The following is a 23022-nucleotide window of genomic DNA, read 5'->3' on the forward strand; positions in this document are numbered from 1 at the left end:
TTCCTCGTATCTCCCATATTAAGGGGGTAAATTGAGTTCAAATTTTGAATAGGGTGAAATTTGGGTGCATTTTTAATATTTGACATTACATTTTGCCTACTTATGTATAAGCTAGAATCATGAAATTTGGTACACATATGTCCCTTAATCGTGCCAATGTGCGCACACAACATGATGATCCTATCATTGTTATAAGTGTGTCAAAGAATAAAATATACTTGTAAACATCACCAAATTTACGAACAATCCAGAAATACGGCCAAATTTAACGTATAAGGGAGAGAGATACGACAAAATGTCACAGGACCAAAGTTGTAGATCACTCCGAATTGAAGGGACATTGTGCCATCCGTTTTGTGATACGACTTACCGTTTAGCCAAAAAATAGCTCAAAAGGAATGTCTGCACAGTCATTAAAATTGCCTCAATATTTCGATATCTTTGGGGGTAAAAGGTGAAAAATTTGAACATCTTGGAATTTTCCCGTCGGTTAGGGACCAAAAGCTATAATTTCACCAAATTTCAATTGTCTACCTCGTCTCGCAGGTTGTGCCGCCATCTTGATTTGGGGGGATGCGGGATAAAAATGAGGAAATTCCCGAAAATTTTTAAGCCCACGAAACCTATAGGTTATCGTTTTGGATATACTATACGACTGTGTTCTTATGCTGAGCCCAAAATTTGAGCCCCCCCAGCGTGCCCCCTTCAGGGAATTTTGAGAATTTCCGATTTTTCTAGGGATCTTGGGGTCATCAGTTTCCCTCGTACAAAGTTTCAAATTTCTGAGATTTCTGGAAGTGCCTCATTAATTCACGTCTTTTTTCATTTTTAAATATTTATATATACATCGCTCCAGCCCGACTTGCTTTTATATATATAGATGACGGATAAGCATGAGCACGTTGAAAAGTGCAGACTTCCACTTCGAGATTCATATCTCCTAAACGGTTTATGATATTAAGAAACGGTTTGCGCCCTCAGACGCCTCATTTATCGCTCTACATGTTTGTTTCCAAACCATTTCCTCGTATCTCCCATATTAAGGGGGTAAATTGAGTTCAAATTTTGAATAGGGTGAAATTTGGGTGCATTTTTAACATTTGACATTACATTTTGCCTACTTATGTATAAGCTAGAATCATGAAATTTGGTACACATATGTCCCTTAATCGCGCCAATGTGCGCACACAACGTGATGATCCTATCATTGTTATAAGTGTGTCAAACAATAAAATATACTTGTAAAAATCACCAAATTTACGAACAATCCAGAAATACGGCCAAATTTAACGTATAAGGGAGAGAGATACGACAAAATGTCACAGGACCAAAGTTGTAGATCACTCCGAATTGAAGGGACATTGTGCCATCCGTTTTGTGATACGACTTACCGTTTAGCCAAAAAATAGCTCAAAAGGAATGTCTGCACAGTCATTAAAATTGCCTCAATATTTCGATATCTTTGGGGGTAAAAGGTGAAAAATTTGAACATCTTGGAATTTTCCCGTCGGTTAGGGACCAAAAGCTATAATTTCACCAAATTTCAATTGTCTACCTCGTCTCGCAGGTTGTGCCGCCATCTTGATTTGGGGGGATGCGGGATAAAAATGAGGAAATTCCCGAAAATTTTTAAGCCCACGAAACCTATAGGTTATCGTTTTGGATATACTATACGACTGTGTTCTTATGCTGAGCCCAAAATTTGAGCCCCCCAGCGTGCCCCCTTCAGGGAATTTTGAGAATTTCCGATTTTTCTAGGGATCTTGGGGTCATCAGTTTCCCTCGTACAAAGTTTCAAATTTCTGAGATTTCTGGAAGTGCCTCATTAATTCACGTCTTTTTTCATTTTTAAATATTTATATATACATCGCTCCAGCCCGACTTGCTTTTATATATATAGATGACGGATAAGCATGAGCACGTTGAAAAGTGCAGACTTCCACTTCGAGATTCATATCTCCTAAACGGTTTATGATATTAAGAAACGGTTTGCGCCCTCAGACGCCTCATTTATCGCTCTACATGTTTGTTTCTAAACCATTTCCTCGTATCTCCCATATTAAGGGGGTAAATTGAGTTCAAATTTTGAATAGGGTGAAATTTGGGTGCATTTTTAACATTTGACATTACATTTTGCCTACTTATGTATAAGCTAGAATCATGAAATTTGGTACACATATGTCCCTTAATCGCGCCAATGTGCGCACACAACGTGATGATCCTATCATTGTTATAAGTGTGTCAAACAATAAAATATACTTGTAAAAATCACCAAATTTACGAACAATCCAGAAATACGGCCAAATTTAACGTATAAGGGAGAGAGATACGACAAAATGTCACAGGACCAAAGTTGTAGATCACTCCGAATTGAAGGGACATTGTGCCATCCGTTTTGTGATACGACTTACCGTTTAGCCAAAAAATAGCTCAAAAGGAATGTCTGCACAGTCATTAAAATTGCCTCAATATTTCGATATCTTTGGGGGTAAAAGGTGAAAAATTTGAACATCTTGGAATTTTCCCGTCGGTTAGGGACCAAAAGCTATAATTTCACCAAATTTCAATTGTCTACCTCGTCTCGCAGGTTGTGCCGCCATCTTGATTTGGGGGGATGCGGGATAAAAATGAGGAAATTCCCGAAAATTTTTAAGCCCACGAAACCTATAGGTTATCGTTTTGGATATACTATACGACTGTGTTCTTATGCTGAGCCCAAAATTTGAGCCCCCCCAGCGTGCCCCCTTCAGGGAATTTTGAGAATTTCCGATTTTTCTAGGGATCTTGGGGTCATCAGTTTCCCTCGTACAAAGTTTCAAATTTCTGAGATTTCTGGAAGTGCCTCATTAATTCACGTCTTTTTTCATTTTTAAATATTTATATATACATCGCTCCAGCCCGACTTGCTTTTATATATATAGATGATGACGGATAAGCATGAGCACGTTGAAAAGTGCAGACTTCCACTTCGAGATTCATATCTCCTAAACGGTTTATGATATTAAGAAACGGTTTGCGCCCTCAGACGCCTCATTTATCGCTCTACATGTTTGTTTCTAAACCATTTCCTCGTATCTCCCATATTAAGGGGGTAAATTGAGTTCAAATTTTGAATAGGGTGAAATTTGGGTGCATTTTTAACATTTGACATTACATTTTGCCTACTTATGTATAAGCTAGAATCATGAAATTTGGTACACATATGTCCCTTAATCGCGCCAATGTGCGCACACAACGTGATGATCCTATCATTGTTATAAGTGTGTCAAACAATAAAATATACTTGTAAAAATCACCAAATTTACGAACAATCCAGAAATACGGCCAAATTTAACGTATAAGGGAGAGAGATACGACAAAATGTCACAGGACCAAAGTTGTAGATCACTCCGAATTGAAGGGACATTGTGCCATCCGTTTTGTGATACGACTTACCGTTTAGCCAAAAAATAGCTCAAAAGGAATGTCTGCACAGTCATTAAAATTGCCTCAATATTTCGATATCTTTGGGGGTAAAAGGTGAAAAATTTGAACATCTTGGAATTTTCCCGTCGGTTAGGGACCAAAAGCTATAATTTCACCAAATTTCAATTGTCTACCTCGTCTCGCAGGTTGTGCCGCCATCTTGATTTGGGGGGATGCGGGATAAAAATGAGGTAATTCCCGAAAATTTTTAAGCCCACGAAACCTATAGGTTATCGTTTTGGATATACTATACGACTGTGTTCTTATGCTGAGCCCAAAATTTGAGCCCCCCCAGCGTGCCCCCTTCAGGGAATTTTGAGAATTTCCGATTTTTCTAGGGATCTTGGGGTCATCAGTTTCCCTCGTACAAAGTTTCAAATTTCTGAGATTTCTGGAAGTGCCTCATTAATTCACGTCTTTTTTCATTTTTAAATATTTATATATACATCGCTCCAGCCCGACTTGCTTTTATATATATAGATATATCAGTGATATGCGTAAAGAAGTGGAATCAGAGATAAGGCTTTTTGCAGTTGATGTTATTCTGTACGGAGTAATAAATTAGTTACAAGATTGTGATCAACTGCAAAATGACCTAGATAATGTTGTAAGATGGACAGTAGTCAATGGTATGATTATAAACGCGCTTTAAAGGTCAGGTTGTGAGTTTCACAAATAGGAAAAGGCATCTCAGTTTTAATTACTGCATTGATGGGGTGAAAGTTCTCTTTGGGGATCATTGTAAGTATCTAGGTGTTAACATAAGGAAGGATCTTCATTGGGGTAATCACATAAATGGAATCGTAAATAAAGGGTACAGGTCTCTGCACATGGTTATAAGGGTGTTTAGGGGTTGTAGTAAGGATGTAAAGGAGAGGGCTTATAAGTGTCCGGTAAGACCCCAACTGGAGTATGGTTCCAATGTATGGGACCGTCACCAGGATTACTTGATTCAAGAACTAGAAAAATCCAAAGAAAAGCAGCTCGATTTGTTCTGGGTGTTTTCCGACAAAAGTGTAGCGTTACAAAAATGTTGCAAAGTTTGGGCTGGAAAGAATTGGGAGAAAGAAGACGAGCTGCTTGACTAAGTTGTATGTTCCGAGCTGTCAGCGGAGAGTTGGCGTGTAATGACACTAGTTGACGAATAAGTTTGAGTGGCGTGTTTAAAAGTAGGAAAAATCATAATACGAAGGGAAAGTTGGAATTCAAGACGGCAAATTGGGGCAAATATTTATTAATAGGAAAGGGAGCTAGGAATTGAAATAATTTACCAAGGGAGGTGTTCAATAAATTTCCAATTTCTTTGAAATCATTTCAGAAAAAGGCTAGGAAAAAAACAGGTAGGAAATATGCCCCCTGGGTGACTGCCATAAATGTAGATCAGTATTGATTGATTGATTGATTGATTGATTGATTGATTGATTGATTGATTGATTGATTGATTGATTGATTGATTGATTGATTGATTGATTGATTGATTGATTGATTGATTGATTGATTGATTGATTGATTGATTGATTGATTGATTGATTGATTGATTGATTGATTGATTGATTGATTGATTGATTGATTGATTGATTGATTGATTGATTGATTGATTGATTGATTGATATCGTCGGTCCTATGCCAAAACCGCGAATGTGACAACGTTCTTCCTATCCATTATTTCCCTAATAACTAGTCATGTCTCCCAGCCACATACTGACATAGAGTCCATCAGAACAAATTTCGTTGAGTTCATTTTTCTATAAGAAAGTGTAAAGCAGGGCCTCTCAAACGCCCAAAATCTCACGCGTGCAGATAGAGGCGCAAGAGCTCCGTGCACTGTGCATCGCTGCCGCTCGGCATGGCTCGGATCAACGCTTCGCCTCTGGGCTACTCGGCTAAGCTCGGCTCAACTCGCCTATACTCGGCTCAAGTCAGCTTGGATTTGGAGCGCTACGGCGCAAGTGGGGCAGAGGGAGACAGGCGGAGCGAGCGAGACAGGCGTGGGGAAAGAGAGAGACAGCGCTATTGCTCCGAATCGAGGAGTGGGGGGTCTGCACTCGGGTCAACCAAGCCAAGTCGTCTTTTGCACCGTGCACAGTGCATGCACCACGCGCATGCACCCTGAGAGGCCCTGGTGTAAAGGAAAATAAACCTTACTCTTCCGTACTGTAGGAATGTATGTTTGCATGACAAATTTACCCGCTCCTATGGTATGATGTATTTAAGGTTCATTTTCCTTTACAAGCGCGTATAGGGAAATAATGGTTAGGAGGAGCGTTGACACATTCACGATTTTGGCAAAGCAGCGACCATATCTATTCCTCTGACAACCAATGTGGCGGATACTCTAACTTCCTTCACGATACGTTGATTCTAAATGCAGATCAAGAGTTCATCCCATCGCAGATGTCGGGCAAGCATGACCTCTATGCTCAAATTGACTGTCCCCTCCAGAATGCCACAGTCGATATGAATATCCTCAAGATATTTTGAGTCATCTTCAGTGGAGTCTTCCAGGCATTTTTCCGTCGGAACTGCAGTCGTTGTCTACACTAGAAGAGTATAGGATTATAACTAAATGATACTAGTAAAGCACTGGAATCACAGATAAGGTATGTTGGAGATTACGTCATACTGTACAGAGTAATAAATAAGTTACAAGACTGTGAACTACTCCAAAAAGATCTAGACGAAGGCTGTACGCTAGAAATTCCTGTACATCGAACCTCATCGTATAACAGATCGTTCACGATCACCACCACGAGCTGGCTGAATCAACTCCCCAATGACATCAGGGAAGCTAAAGCGACCGCGTCATCTCCTAAGAAGCAATTCCAGTCATTCATGAGTGTGAATGGGAAGCATGAATGAAAGTGAATATGGTTGTTTATTGTAACGTGTTGCTGTTTATACTTTATACTTTAGTTATACTTTACTTACTTTAGTTAGTTTACTTAGTGATATTTTAATGATACTTCAGTTAGTTTAGTTTATACTTTAGATTGTAAAGAATTAATATGTTTAAATGAGGTCATTTCAATTTTTATACTATGTTTATATTAAAATGTAAATTGTTGAAATTCTTACATTGTAAAATTGTAAAAAATTATAATGTAAATTAGTACTCATATACATAAAGTGGTATGAAATGAAATGTGGTATGGCTTTTAGTGCCGGGATATCCCAGGACGGGTTCGGCTCACCAGGTGCAGGTCTTTCTATTTGACTCCCGTAGGCGACCTGCGCGTCATGATGAGGATGAAATGATGATGAAGACAACACATACACCCAGCCCCCGTGCTATTGGAATTAACCAATTAAGGTTAAAATCCCCGACCCGGCCGGGAATCGAACCCGGGCCCACTGCACCGAGGGCCAGTACGCTGACCGTTTAGCCAACGAGTCGGACAAATAAAGTGTTAAGTGTAAGAAAGGGGCAGGAGTCCTAACTTCGCCACAATAAAGTCGCTTTAATAATAATAATAATAATAATAATAATAATAATAATAATAATAATAATAATAATAATAATAATAATTGTTACCGTGTTTTGGTGGATCAGCAGAGGCGAAAGAAGGTGCGGGCTGGAATGGGTCTAACTACAAGTCCGAAAGATGAATTTAAAAATTTAAATAAAGGTTATATTTTAAACAGACAACAAAATTTAACAACTTTTCACTAGGTGAAATAACAATGAAAATTCAGGTACGATAGTAGTTTTACAAATAAAGCACAAGTTAAGAGGTCTTTTAAATTCTGGGCTTCGTGCCCCAAGTTACAATTCCTGAGCCCTCAGCTCACAACCACAAATTACCAAAGGGCAGAAAACCCCTCATTACCAGGAGCACTTGCTCCCCACTTTCAACCTCAAGCCTCCCGGAGGCACTTTTCAAACCCAAGAAAGAGCTGAGCCGCTCTCAATTTTCCAAGCCTATTAAAGGCTTTACCTAGACTTCAGAATCCACTGCCATCAAGGCACAACTTACAAATATAAACAGGGGTATTTCGTACCCAATCTAATGGGCATTTGTGGAAAAAGAACAAATTAATTAAATGGCCCCAAAATACCAAGATGAATGGAGGCGTGAACTTGCAACGTGAAGCTTGTTAAAACGTAAGTGGCGCTAGGCCGAAAAGCAGGGGCTATTCCCATACTATAGAGGTGACACGTGTACAGAATAAATTTAACACATTAAGAAGGAATAGAAGAACGGTTACAAAAACGTAGTCACCTCAAATTCAAGATGAAGGGGAGCTCGAGAGGGTAAGGCACTCTCTATCCCCGATTTACAGTTAAAGTTATATGAAAATTTTACAAAAACCGGAAAGATTTTACATGTTTCAATGGATTGTTTACATATTAAAGGTTTAGGACCTGCCCCGAGGGTTAAACTGTTGAGCTAGCAAGAAATAAAGATGTTAAACGGCCATTACCTTGTTGAAGAACGGCTGCCTGAAGAATGAGGCGCTTCCCGCCCCCTGCTACATATCCACACACTGAGCTAGATGTTGTTCGAGTGGCCAAAATCCGTGAAAATCAGCAGTTTTTAAACCCTCGTGGAAGCTTCGAGACCTTTCATGAATAATTAAGACACACCCACTCAACTTTATTGGGTAGCTAAAAGTTATACATCAACATCCACGAAGAAAGATACTGCACCAACCCGCGTCCAGGTGGGATACACGAGTTCCAGACTAGCTCTTAATAACAATTTCATCTGCCAACTATTGCTGGGTTGTGAGTTCCGCGTGAGAAAGAACACCTATGGCTTACGGTAAATCCCAACCTACGTAGATGAACGTCTTCAACACGCTATTAGTCGGTTACCGTATATGTATGATACCGACATTTATCGTAAAATTCGGATTATCATGGCTTGTCAAGAATTCAGTACATGTCATCATCATAATCGCAATCAGAATTAATCATTACAAGCTTATATCTAGTACTTATTCTAAGTAGACATTGAAATAATTTAATGTTTTCACTACTCAGCTTTTATTAATAAATTGGTCTAAGTATGATTTGAAATTAAGGTAGAATATCTTGAAAAATTATTTTTACACTGTGGCTGATTCCCTACGCAATCAGCATCTCTAAATGACGTAATTATGTTGCCTTGAAGAAAATAGGTTTAGAAAAACCTCTAATAAATAAATGAAATTAGGCCTCATTCATCTGTATCCTAGTCCTGGCCTGTCAAAGAATTGTATCATAACTAAGTAGTATCCAAGGGAATTAAATGAAAGGAAAATAAATAAATTATATAATCAAGTAAAATTATTCAACATAATTGTAAAAGTTGGATGCATCCAAAAGATTTAAGTAAAATAAGCTATACTCCCTACTATATACAATGTTCAAATTGAATTTCAATTGAAAATGTGAAAAACGCAAAGAAAATGGCCAATAATTAATCAATCAATTAATTAACTAATTAATTAAGATCTGGAATCTTTCCAAATTAAACTGGATTGCTCCTTAAAATTACCAAAATTCAATCGTCTGAACCTAAATTCACATGCAATTACAGAAATGCATATCACTCGGCTGAACACTTCACATCAATGTCCACGCATAGTAGAAAAATCATGTGAGAAGATTAATGTCTGTCCATTAGGGTTTTTCTCTAGTTGAGGTTCCAAATTATTTTATGTTTCATATTTCATCCTAATTGACCTCCATATAAGCAAATCTAAGTCCACTTTAAGTCGTAAGCAATCTCAAATTAATTCCATCGTAAGGATTATATGGCTAAATCATTCAATTATTATTTTAATTCATGGTTGAAATTCAATTAAAGTGCGTATATGACTTAATATAATATTACCAAGTGTATTTAATTAATCTTCCAACGAATAATACCATAGGTGGAAAAATTTACACATAGGAAGACTCTATCTTCATCTAAAATCCACATATGAAAGACTAAGTTACCAGTGATGTATTAAACTGCTCCCATAAAATCATAAGTTAAATTGCCGTAATTGAGAATACATGAAAACAATCGTAGATATGTCAGTGAAGGCCTAAATATTGATGTAAGTGGCCTCTCGGCTCTTCTGATGATCCTACTCACTCAATTAATTCTATACTGATGGCATTGAGATCGTATCCTAATCTGTATTATATATATTAGGGAATAAAATAGCAATCGGAAACAGTACGTTTCAATACCTATACCTTAGCATGTGCAACCTACACATACTACCATCTCTCGAAGAAATACTATGACCAACTTCCTAAATAACAATAACTATCACCATCAAAATATACTATCAACTCATATGCTAATTACATTCACCATTTAACACTTCCATTATCGCGTAGCATTCATAATCAAAACACTCGTTTCATCAATATGCGCAACATATGTGCCATAACCTACACATATATAAGTCATTATCATTACTGTCATAGTATCAAAGATCAGCACATCGTAACCTTAAAACTGCGCCACCATATTTTATTGTAACATTCCCTAAATACGATCTTTACGCTTGTTATTTGTTAAAGCCATCACGCATATAAATATTAGCTTCCTCTTAATACTCTAACACTTCACTGACAACGAATTACGAAAAATATCAATCACTTCTCCAATACCATATTGACAAACTTACGAACGGCATTCACTGGTATTTTACACCTATGTCTGGGATTTACGGTAACTTCAGATGAATACCTATTTCCTTGTACGTACACTCGTATATTAACTACGCACACACAATGTCATAATGCACATTATATATTAACCAAAATAATAAGGTTTTCTACTTACGACACGACTCAAATGGGGACTTAACTTTGCTTATTGGGTATTGACTTCCATCTCGCTGTTGATCGTCATGGGATGGTAGGCCTCACTCCATGGTTCGGCTTAGGTAATCGGGTCCATCTCGTCCTCACAGCTGATTACCGCCCTCCTGGATCATCGATCTCGTGAAGCGTCACCATAGCCAGAGCAGTCTTTGCCTCAGCTTCTTAGAACATCATGGTGGTCTTCATTGCGTCAAGGACAGAATAACACAAGGCATTAGTTGATTTATACATGCTGTAATCTGCTTAGTAGTGCTAATGCGAATAGTATTATGTAATTTGGTACGTCTAATTTGCTTATAACAACTCTAAATATCGTCTTATTTCAACTGCCTTGCTCGCCGAAACGGTGTGAATTTTACGTGCTTTTAGAATTACACTCTATTTTCCGTTTAATTCAGCTCTCTTGACGTTATGCAGTATCGGGCAAATACAATGTTCCGAGCCCAACCGTGACGTAGTACAGATCCAACTTGACGTTTCCTACCAGCTGGTCTATAATCTCACGTATATGTGTCAAACACAGCTGATGTTAAACGGGTTATCGCAGATCTGATCTTATCTCCAATAATTGATTAAATAATCCAATAAGTAGCTGGTTTCTTTACTCGACTCCGTCCTTTCTTCGATGTAGTGCTGAATTGAGATTTGTTCTAATGGAAGACTTTTTTTTCAATAATCGGTTTAAATAATCCGCTCTCGTCATTCTTCCGCACCGCCTTCTAAAAGAGGTTCTTTCCGTGATTGCCGGTTGAATTTATTATCTCTTCAGCTCGTACCGCTGCTAATTGCTCTATTTAAATTCTTTAATGGCTGGAGCGCCATTTTTGTTCCAAATACTACAACTATAGAACGGTGAAATGGCACATTTACTCCTCCCACGTTGATTTAAATATATGGCTTGCTATATATTTATCTTATATATTTCTAATATCATAATGGGACTTTTCACTGTTCTTAGTTAGAATTTTGAGAGCATTACTGTAAGTTTTTTTAGATGAATTGGTTCGTTCTTGTCATAGGCCATTCCACTTCTCATTCCTTGTTTAACTGCGACATTTGATAGACTCTAATCCCTTTGTTCCTTGAAGTATAACTTAATATTTGCCGCGTTGTGTATTCCTTTACTTCTACCATTCAGATCGTGAACTTCGTATGCGTTGTTCCCAAATGATCGATGTATAACAAATGGTCCATCGAATAAATGTACGAACTTTGCAAATACTTTAGTGGATACATTCGAGATTGCTGGCTTCTTTATTAATATAAGGTCGCCTTTCTTCAATTCAGGATGGAATTTCTTGTGTTGTATCCTCCTCAGTCTCCTCTGGGATTGTTTATACAGCCTCTCTCGAACTAGTTGGTTCAGCTTATCTTGGTCTAAGCTTGGTTCGGTAGGTAGCTGAATTATTTTGTCCCATGGTCTCTCAGGTCTAATATTGTAGTAAATAACTTTTGGAATTTGGCCGCTGGATTCGTGGACAGTGTTATTAATGCTTTGTTCAATTTTCTCAAGTACATCTATCCACTTCCAGTGTTGCTTGGAACAGTATATCCGGCAAAATTTAGCTATTTCTTTCATATATCTTTCGACTGGGTTGGATGCTGGATGTCTTATTGAACATAGAACATGTTTAATTCCCATCTCTTCCATAGCCTCTTTAAATTGAAGTGATGTAAACTGAGTTCCTCTGTCGGACAACAATCTCTCGGGTTTTCCCATGTTAGGCAATATATGTTTAACTAGACGTCGTATTACTTGTTTCGAATTAGCACGCTGTATTGGTTGAAGTGATACGTACTTTGAGAAAACGTCCATAACTACCACGATGAATTTATTTCCTTTTTTAGCCGTAGGAAGCTTACCAAATATATCGATGGCATATAGCTCTCTGGCTTTATGTGGTAGTATGGCCCTTGGTTCATGCCTTATTAGACAATTACCTTGTTTAACTTTCTGGCAGATATCACACGTTCGTACTATATTCCTTATAGTCCTTCTGTTTCCTTTCCAAGTGAACTTTTCTAGGATGACTTGAGTCACTTTCTCCATACCGCCACGTCCTGTGATTCGATGTACGTGCCAGATCACTTCTCTATATAATACTGAAGGTAATACGATGCGTACTCTTTCTTGATCTTTGCCTGTCTTAGCCATGAGCATACCCCGTTCGATGCTGTATACTTTTGATATTTTCGACCTTGCCTCAGAATCACAATCTCTATTTTCTAACTTGTCTATGATATTCTTCAACTTCTCATCCTGACGTTGCAACTGTACAATATTCCGTAGTTTTTCTAGAATATTCTCATCTTCTGGAATTAGCTCTATTCTATGGACTTCTTCCATGTTGTCCACGGGGTTTCGACTTAGAGCATCGGCTAGGATATTTTCCTTTCCACTACAGTATTCTATCTTTATCTGGAATTGTTGAGTGAACAACATCCATCTTGTTATCCTTTCGTTTGTCATTGCTGCTTTAAGTCCGAAAGTCAACGCTTTGTGATCCGATCTGACAGTTATCGGATATCCATAGATGGTCTTTTTCCACTGCTGTAAAGCATAGACTATCGCCAGTAGCTCTTGTTCTGTAGTAGTGTAATGAATTTCATGACTCCTCAACTTTCGACTGGTGAAAGCTAAATATATTCTTTTAAGAGGTGTCCCCTCTTCCTCTTGGTATAAACACGCGCCTATACCGACATTCGAGGCATCTGACTGGATAATAAATTCCTTTTCGTAATTAGGATAGCCTAACTTTATACTTCTGGTCAGCAAAGTTTTCAATTCTTGGAATGCCCTTTCTGCTTTTTCATCCCACTTCCATCTGTTATTTGTCTTCAACAGATCCTGTAGAGGTGCTGCAGTTTGAGTGTAGCCTTTACAGTGGTTAGAAAAGAACTGGGCCATTCCGAGGAATTGTCGTACATGTTTAATACGTTTTGGTCGAGGAAAGTCGCATATCGCCTGGATTTTTACTGGGTTTGGTCGTACCCCTGTGCCATCTATCATGTGACCGACGAATAATACTTCTTCCTGACAAAACTTGGACTTGGCTATGTTGATTTTGAATCCAGCTGTCCTTAGATTCTGAAATAACTTCTCCAGCTTATCACAATGATCATCGAATGTCTTGGTTGCCAAAATGAGGTCGTCTACATAACAAGTTAGAAATTCCTTCACCTCTGGAGTTAAATTCCTATCCAGGGCTCTCACCAAAACGGCACAACTGTTCTTCAGTCCGAAAGGCAACCGACAGTAGACATAAGTCTGACTGTCAAACATGAATCCCGTTAGCAGTCGAGACTTTTCTTCAAGGACAATATGATGATAGGAAGACGTGAAGTCCATCGTCGAAAAATACCTCATGTCTCGGAATTTTTGTACAATATCCTTAATCTTCGGTACAGTATTATATTCAGGAATTAGTCGGGTATTTAAGGATCGCGCGTCTAGGCAAATTCTGAGTTTCCCGTTGCTTTTCACTACTATTACTAACGGGTTCAAATATGGACTGGATGTTTTCATGATGATTCCATCACCCTCCATACCTTTTATAATTTCTTTTACTTCTGAGAAATATTTCTCTGGTACCCCATATAATTTCCCTTTAAAAGGTGTCCAATCATTTACCAACAACTTGTACCTAAAATTGGGAATTTGTCCTGGCTTGTTCCTGAATAGATCGGAATATTCCTGCAAGATTTTTCAACAGGTGAAATCTTGGCATTTGCAACTGCCTCTGAGATGTTTGGTATATTTTCCTCTTCCACTGTAATTATGACCTTCTCAATACTTTCTAGTATATTCTCACATGACATTGACATTTCATTCCCTTCTATCTGCAATTTCGGATTCCTTTCTGAATGTAGGTCCTCTCCTTCTTCCTCGACTTTCACACTATTAACTACACCAACGTCCTCATTGATCTTAATTCTTTCCTGTTTTGCTTCAGTATTCTCATCGCAAATAGGAAATCTTATCTCTTGTTTCTCCATGTCAATGGTCATTCCTGTGACTGTCATAAAATCTATTCCTAGTATGATGTTATATTTGATTCGGTTCATGACTACGAATGGGTGTTCAAAATTTCTGCTTCCTATATTAATCTCCAGATATGTTTGTACATTACACTCCACTGTTTTGTCAGGTACAATACCCCGTATCTTAATTTTTGACACTGGTATTGTTAGTAGTTTCATTCTTTTATTCATGTCTTGGAAAAGCTCTTTAGATAACACACTAATACTGGCTCCAGAATCCACAAGGCAATGTACTTTAAGCTCTCCTACTCTTGCTACTATAATAGGTAAATTATATCTTTTCTTCAAAAGATGCTGTGTTAAATCCTTAACCAATTCTTCAGAATCAATCTCCCACGAATCTACTTGTGTTATAAAATAACTGTTAATTTTGAAATTCCCTGCGTTTTCTACATTTTCAATTTCGCCTTCTAATCTGAAATCGGCGTTTTTTTTGCTTGTTGGCCTTTCGCTCTCTCTCCTATACTCAAATTCCTTTGTGTTGGGATTGAGCGTCTGTTCTTCCTGTCTTCGTTTCTTAAATCTTTGTAGTTCAAGACTCTCGGCTCCTTCCACGTCAGTATTTACGTCTTGATCTCTTATAGCCTTTTCCCATTTAATTTTATCATTTCGGGCCTCATCCAGTTCCTGAATGTACCTTCGGTTGTAACTTTCCTTTTCTTGGCTATCCCTAACATTCCATCTTTCGTATCGGGGTCTCTCTCTGAAATTGTTTCTTCCTCTGCCTTCTCGATACTGGTTCCTCAGTCGCATATTGGGCTTATATCTCCTATTTCCCATATATGTCCCTTGACCATAGGCTCCTCTCCTGCAATGACATTTTTCTTCCTCCTTTCTTCCATTTTCTGGATTACCCCATTGTCTTTTTCTGTTTATGTTCCTACGTTCTTCCAGGGTATTTCTGCTCGTATCATCTTGCGAAAGTATGTTAACAGTTTCTTCACTGTAACCGTTCCTAGCTATCCTGTGAGGATGTGGTACCGTAGTCATGTCAATCTGCCTTAGCGTTGTTTCCATCTGTACTGCGGTTACCGGGTTAGCAGTAGCTAATAATCGTTGAACGTCTAATGGAAATTGACGTTGTATAGTCTTAATTGCTTCGAGTTCGCTGGGTGGTGAATCCAGGTCCTGAAAACGGTAAAATTGGTGGGCAAAGAAATCGCTGAACCCTGTTTGACCATTTGAAGCATATTTACGGGAATAGAGTTCTAAACGTAGGTTGTGCTGAATGTCTGGATTCCAAAAGCGCTGCAAGAATGCTGTTTTAAAATCGCTGTACTCATGAAAAGTATATTTGAATGCTTTGAACCACAAACTAGGATTTGCGTCCAAGTGTTTTTCTACTATTTTCAGTTTCTTCTCCTCCGGGATACCATGCTCTCTAAAATAATCATCCATTTCCCGAAGAAAACGTTTTGGTGAAATACTCGTGGTGTTATTAAAGTGTTTAGGCCTATCGTCGAATGTCTTTATTACGTTTGTTATAGTGGGACTCCCACTGCTTCCATTCTCTGTATTCCTTTCCACAATACTGTGATTCGAACGTGTAACCGGTATAGATGTAGCTTCTCTCTCATTTATCTGAAATTCCACGTTCTTACGACACTCGTCGTTGGATATCGTAACGGTCCTTCCATGTTCTTCATCCCGGATCTCTCGTATTTGAGCTTGTATCTGCCGAAGTCCTTCCTCAGATTTACTCATCCTCTGATTTAGTTCTTCTTTGTTGTGCTCGATCTCGTCTCTTATTTCCGTTATTTTATTTCCGATCTGATCTGCAGCTTGTTCGTATTTCTTTTCCAAATCAGCATTCGTTGTCTGTATTTCGCCGCTTAACTCCCCAATCTTCTCCTCACATTGTTTCCATTTCTCTTGGGAATCTATATGTAATCTCTCCATATTGTCTGTCAGGTTCTTTATCTCATTCTCCTTTAGAGATTGTAGATAGCTATTGCTCCCTATCATCTCTTTCTTGATGTCATTTATTTCTTCTTGTACTTGCTGGTTTTTCTCTTCCACTTTTCCGCTAATTTCTGCTTTCCATTCTTCCATGTGATTCTTGATCTTGCCCATTTCTGATCCTATTTTCAAGATCTCTACCTTCATCTCCTGCTTCATCTCCTCCATCATTTGCTTCTGTTTCTCTTTCTGTGTACTAATGATTTCTTCCATCATTTGCTTCTGTTTCTCTTCTTGTTTACTGATGATTTCTTCCTTCATCCGCTTCATCTCCTCCATCATTTGCTTCTGTTTTTCTTCCTGTTCTTCCTTCCGTTTCCTCTCCTTCTCTTCCTGTTCTTCCTTCTGTTTCCTCTCTTTCTCTTCCTGTTCTTCCCTTTGTTTCCTCTCTTTCTCTTTCTGTTCTTCCTTCTGTTTCCTCTCTTTCTCTTCCTGTTGTTTTTGGTTTTCTACCATTAATTCCTGCTGCTTATCTATTTTTTCCATCATTTGTTTTATGGCTTGCAATATTCCCTGTTGTTCTTTCCGATATTTTTCTTGCTTCTCCTCCTGTACCTTCTGGTACTCTTCAAATTGTGTTTTTAATTGGCTCAATGTTGACATCTTTACTTTACGTATTATTTCCGAGTTCTCTATTATTTCAGATAATACTCTATTTCTGCCCTAACTTCTATATAGTTCAATATTCACAAATATTCTTATTCTTACTCACTCAACTGTACTGGTACTATGCTTAAATATAGGCTTAACTACTCTGACTAGGCTTTGCTTACGAGGTTGACCCAATTACACCATGAAATATGAAACATTTACCCTAATGACTAAGATTCCAAACCTTAATTCTGGCATAAATAATTAAAAAGGTTCAAATAACTTAATTTCTTACCATCTACTCCCTATATCTAAGTTATTTCATAATAAATTGTGACTAACATATTAACATCATCCCTTAAATTCACTTACAATGTTTTATATCTATAATTATAAAGTCTTCATATTCTACCTCAGCTTCCTCTAAACAGAAATTCGATTATTTCAGCCGGCTCTGCCTTCTCGATACTGGTTCCTCAGTCGCATATTGGGCTTATATCTCCTATTTCCCATATATGTCCCTTGACCATAGGCTCCTCAATGTTGCCTCAGATCATTATATGTCTCTTATCAAATTCAAACCAATTCCCGCAAACACAAGCAAGACAACCAAACAGATCACACGCTTCGAAAATGATAAACTTCGGCAAAGGGTCGAGGAGTTCCAAGAAAATGCTAGACCAAATGACTGTGACTTTAACAACGCCAAAAGTCTGCTTGTTGAGGCTGCCAAAGACGTTGCAGAAATCAAGTGAAGCCAAAAGCATGCCTGGTGGAATGGTACCTGCGAATCAGTCCTCCAAGAAAGACTCAATGCTTGGAAACAGTAGTACTCTACGAAATCAGAAAATGATTGGGAAACCTACAAAACCCAATGTGCCCAAGCAGCTAGGGTGTTCAGAACTGAGAAACGTAAATACGAAAAATCTCTCATTGAAAAGATAGAACAAAACATTAGGAAGAATGAAAGCAGAGAGTACTACAGAGCCTTCAAACGCAAACTCACTGGCTATAAACCACCATCTCTATGCTTTGAGTGAAAGGACGGCACACTGGCGACGTCAAATGAAGAAAATTGCAGCATTCTGGCAGATTACTTGAAGAATTTACTTAATTGCTCTAAACCGCAAAGCGCCATTGAGACCAAGGAACCCTTACTCAGGTACCCAGATTCCAGACCACCCGACAGAGATGATATCAAGCGCCACATTGCCCGTCTCAAAAATAACAAAGCTCCGGGTGAAGACTCAGTAGTAGCAGAACTATGGAAATATGCCCCAGAGGAATCAGTTGATATCTTGCAAAAGCAAATAGAAGAAATCTGGGACAAGGAGACCCTACCCGAAGATTGGAAAATAGCTTTGATCCATCCACTACATAAAAAAGGCAGCATGAAGAACATCAACAACTACAGAGGAATATCTTTGCTACCCGTGACTTACAAAATTCTATCACTTGCCATCCTGGAGCGTTTGGAAGCACAAGTCGAACATCAAATAGGTGAATACCAAGGAGGGTTCAGAAAAGGTCGCTCAACAGCTGAACTGATCCAAAATCTCAAAACGATCATCAGATATTGTACACTAAGGTCCAAGCAGTATGTGTCTGTCTTTGTGGACTTTAAGAAAGCGTACGACTCCATTGACCGGGAAGTCCTGCTAAACATCTTAAATGAATTTGGAGTTGATTTGAAACTGCTGGCATTGATTAGAGCCACCCTGACCGATACAAAATCCAAGGTGAAGTTCCACGGATGTCTCTCGCATTCTTTTGACATCAAAACAGGAGTCCGACAAGGTGATGGGCTATCCCCGATACTCTTCAACTGAGTTCTTGAAAAGATCATCAGAACCTGGTGGGTGAGATTACAGGAAACCAACTACAGTCCATTGAGAATAGGAACCAAATCCAAGGGGATCGCAACAGACTGCTTAGCATTTGCCGATGATATTGCTGTTCTCTCAAACGACATAGAAACCGCTAGAGCTCAAGTTGAAATTTTAAAGGAAATTGCCGAACAAACTGGTTTGCAGATATCGTTTGAGAAAACGGAAGTAATGACTAACATCAAAGAGGCTCCACCAAAACTCCATACAAAATACGGGGACATCACCCGAGTAGACAAATTCAAATACCTGGGTGAGATCATCATGAAAAATGGACTGGACAAAGAAGCACTTCGGGAGCGAGTACGCAAACTGGAAATAGCCTACCAAACATCCCGCACAATCTACAACAAAAAATGCCTTTCCCGAAACACCAAGATACGTCACTATGAAACAGTTCTGAAGCCAGTAGTTCTATATGCAGCCGAAACCCTGTTTCTAAATGCCAACAAAGGACTCCTTGAAGAACTGTAGAAAAGAGAACGCAAAATTGTGAGAGGAATCTTGGGATCAAAGTACAAAAATGGAATCCATCAAAAGAGATCCAACAAGGAAGTCTACAGCAAATTAGAGAAAATTACCGACACAATCAGAAAAAGCCGGGCACGATTTTACGGTCATCTGAAAAGAATGGACGGAAGAAAGTTAACTAAATGAATCTTTCACTTTTTTGATTCAAACCCCAAAACCACAATTCCCTGGTTTAGAAATACCAAAGAAGACCTGCAAATGCTACAAATCTCAGCTGAAGACGCCCTTAACAGAGATCTCTTCGGCAAGAAAATATTGACGAACGGGCTAAACCGAGACGAGCAACCGAAGAGAAGACACGGTGCCCCTTGGACAGAGGAGCGTAAGCAGGCCCACTCACAAAGAATGAGGGAAATTTGGGCTGTAAAGAAGGCCAAGTTCAGTGTCAAATGCAACAAGAATTAACGTGGTCCTTGATGGCCCCAGCGAATTATATATATATAATAATAATAACAAAGTTGTGAGATGGCTAGCAGACAAAGGTAAGCTGATAAAATGTCAGGTTGTAAGTCTCATCAAGAGAAAAAGCCCCTTACTTTTCTACTGTGTTGATGGATTGAATGTACTTCATGGGGACTGTTGTTTTCATACAAGAAAAGATTTTCATTGGGGTCATCACATTAAGGAAGTTGTAAATAAGGGTTAAGCCTGTTATGAGCGTATTTGGGGGGATGTAGAGGATAAGACTTGTGCGACACTGGTAGGGTCCTAATTTTAGTATCGATTCAGTGAATGGGGCCCTCGCCATGATTACTTGGTTCAATAACCGGAAAAAATCCAAAGGAAAGCAGCACGATTTGTTGTGGTTGATTTTCGAGAAATTATTAGTGTTACGTACAGTATATGTTACAATCTTTGGGCTTGGAAGACTTGGGAACAAGGAGAAGAGCTGCAGGAGAAATCGGAATTTTCCTAGCTGTGGCTCGTGAGATGGCGTGGAATTTCATTAGCAGAGAAATAAGCTTGAATTGAGTTATTAAAGTTAGGATAAATCACAATATGAACAAAAATATGGAATTCAGGAGGACAAATTTAGGAAAATATTCGTTTATAAGAAGTGAAATTAAGGATTGCAGTAGTTTACGAAGGGATAAGTTCGATAAATTGCCAACTTCTTTAAAATCATTTAAGGAAGGAAAAGGCAATATGAACAAAATTGCTAAAGAATCTTCCACCTGGGCGATGGCACTAAATGCGGATCAGTGGTAAATGATTGAAATGTCTCGCTAGTGAGGGAGATACTGGCACTGTAACAACAGAATTTGGAGCAGGAGAACAGTGACACTGTTCTCCACTTCTTAATATTGTTGTAATCTTCTTATCAGCGCACTCAAGATGTAAATTTTTGAAGACATTTTAAAAGCTCAGCTATGTAATGTGATCTAAGGGTAAACGCATACAATTTTAAAAGTCGTTTCAGGGAGTAGTTAATTCCATGTTAACTTCTGTAGCTTTAAGACCTTAACTTCACCCTGCTCCTTTGGGTGAAAGTGAAAACCTCAATAACCGATCAAACACAACTAAAGTGACCAAACCAAAACCAAACCCCATGGCACTACAGCACTTGAAGGGCCTTGGCCTACCAAGCAACCGCTGCTCAGCCCGAAGGCCTGCAGATTACGAGGTGTCTTGTGGTCAGCACGACGAATCCTCTCGGCCGTTATTCTTGGCTTTCTAGACCGGGGCCGCTATCTCACCGTCAGATAGCTCCTCAATTCTAATCACGTAGGCTGAGTGGACCTCGAACCAGCCCTCAGGTCCAGGTAAAAATCCCTGACCTGGCCGGGAATCGAACCCGGGGCCTCCGGGTAAGAGGCAGGCATGCTTCCCCTACACCACGGGGGCGACAAAAAAACACAACTAAAGTGGCGTCGTTAAATAGTGTGGCTCAGTACACAGATTGCCCCTAAATGCACCAAGAGGTCAGAAAAAGTATATTAGTAAAAGGGAAGGGATTGTGGGGAATACCATAAAACTTTCAGTGATTGTTTTTTTTTTTTTGTGATATTGACAACGACGTGTCCGGTGAAGGTTAAAGCTGACGACAATTCAGATACAATGCCACGAAATGAGCCACTCAGAGATAACTGATAAGTGCTATGCTTATCAATGAATCTAAGACAACGTACATTCATATTAGAGCAATACTGTTTACATTGCCCGGCGCCTTGTTTCAGATGACTCCGGGTTCGATTCGCGGCTGGATTGGGGATTAGAATGCGCAAGAAAATTCCTCTGGTTCGGCAGATGGGCATTTGCGTTCTTCCTAACACACATCCTTCATTTACTTATAGCACACACCACATTACCATAAACAGCCAACAGTGAATGCATCCCTTCATATGCCCGACTCCATGGCTAATTGGTTAGTGTGTTGGCCTTTGGTCACAAGGATCCCGGGTTCGAATCCTGGCCAGGTCGAAAATGTTTACCTTAATTCTCTTGGCTCGGGCACTAGGTATTTGTGGTATCCCCAACATGCCTGCAAATCACACACCACACATAACACTCTCCTCCACCATAAGAACACGCAGTTACCTACACATGGCAGATGCCACCCACCCTCATCGGAGGGTCTACCTTACAAGGGCTGCACCCTGCTAGAAATAGCCACACGAAATTATTATTATCCCTTCATATAGGATTTCCATCAGGAAGGGTATCCGACTGTAAACACTAAGTCAAGTCCACATGGAGTGCTTCCCCGTGCGGGTGGGAACGATAAAATACGGTGCCCCATGCCTGTTGTAAGAGATGACCAGGGGCTCTCCATTTGGGAGCGTGGCTTGGCGACTACCATTCTCCTGGCTCAGTCTGGCATTGCTTCCACTTACTTGTGTCAGGCTCCTCGCTTGCATATTTCCTATCTGACCTCCTTCGATTCAAAACTTGTTCTCTTCCGACCCCGACAGTATTATTACTCGCACACTTTTTAGTGTTAGATTTGTGTAGGGGGTGAGGAGTAAGGATGGAGCTCTCCCGGTTCCGGTAATACTGCCAACTGAATGGATATGAAATCTGAATTGAATCGATAATATGATCGATCGATCGATCGATATGAATTTTCTAAAACTTTATTATCTTAAGCCAACAGCTGCATCACACACATTATATAACATTATATAACACTTCTCGATGCGAATCTTGTTCCTAGCATGAATTCTATAGTTTGGCTTTGTTGTGTAAACAACAACAGTACTAGTAGGTAAAGTGTACGCCAGATGTCGCGCAGCGATGAATAAGCGATCCATAGCTTATGTTTCCAAGGTTGGCAATACGAATCTCGAAGATTGCCTAGGTCGACCGACTCAGTACTACGGTGTCCTTCTATCACTAAGAAGTGTGCGAGAAAAAGGTTTTCGAGGTCAGTTTCATTTTCACGCCATTCGTGGCCATTCTCTTTCTTTTTCAGATAACTTCATTTTTCGAAGTGTAGGACCTCTTCCACTTTTTATCTCTGATGAGTGCTATATAGAGGATGGTTGCTCCATTATACTTCCTCTTCAAACAGTAATCACCACCACCACCACCAAATAAAGTGCCAACATTTATACAGGATTAATAATAATGCTATTTGCTTTATGTCTCACCAACTACTTTTACGGTTTTTCGGAGACGCCAAGGTGCCGGAATTTAATCCCGCAGGAGTTCTTTTACGTGCCAGTAAATCTACCGACACAGTGCTGACGTATTTGAGCACCTTCAAATACCACCGGACTGAGCCAGGATCGAACCTGC

Source organism: Anabrus simplex, chromosome 4 (assembly GCF_040414725.1).
Source record: "Anabrus simplex isolate iqAnaSimp1 chromosome 4, ASM4041472v1, whole genome shotgun sequence".
Taxonomy (NCBI): domain Eukaryota; kingdom Metazoa; phylum Arthropoda; class Insecta; order Orthoptera; family Tettigoniidae; genus Anabrus; species Anabrus simplex.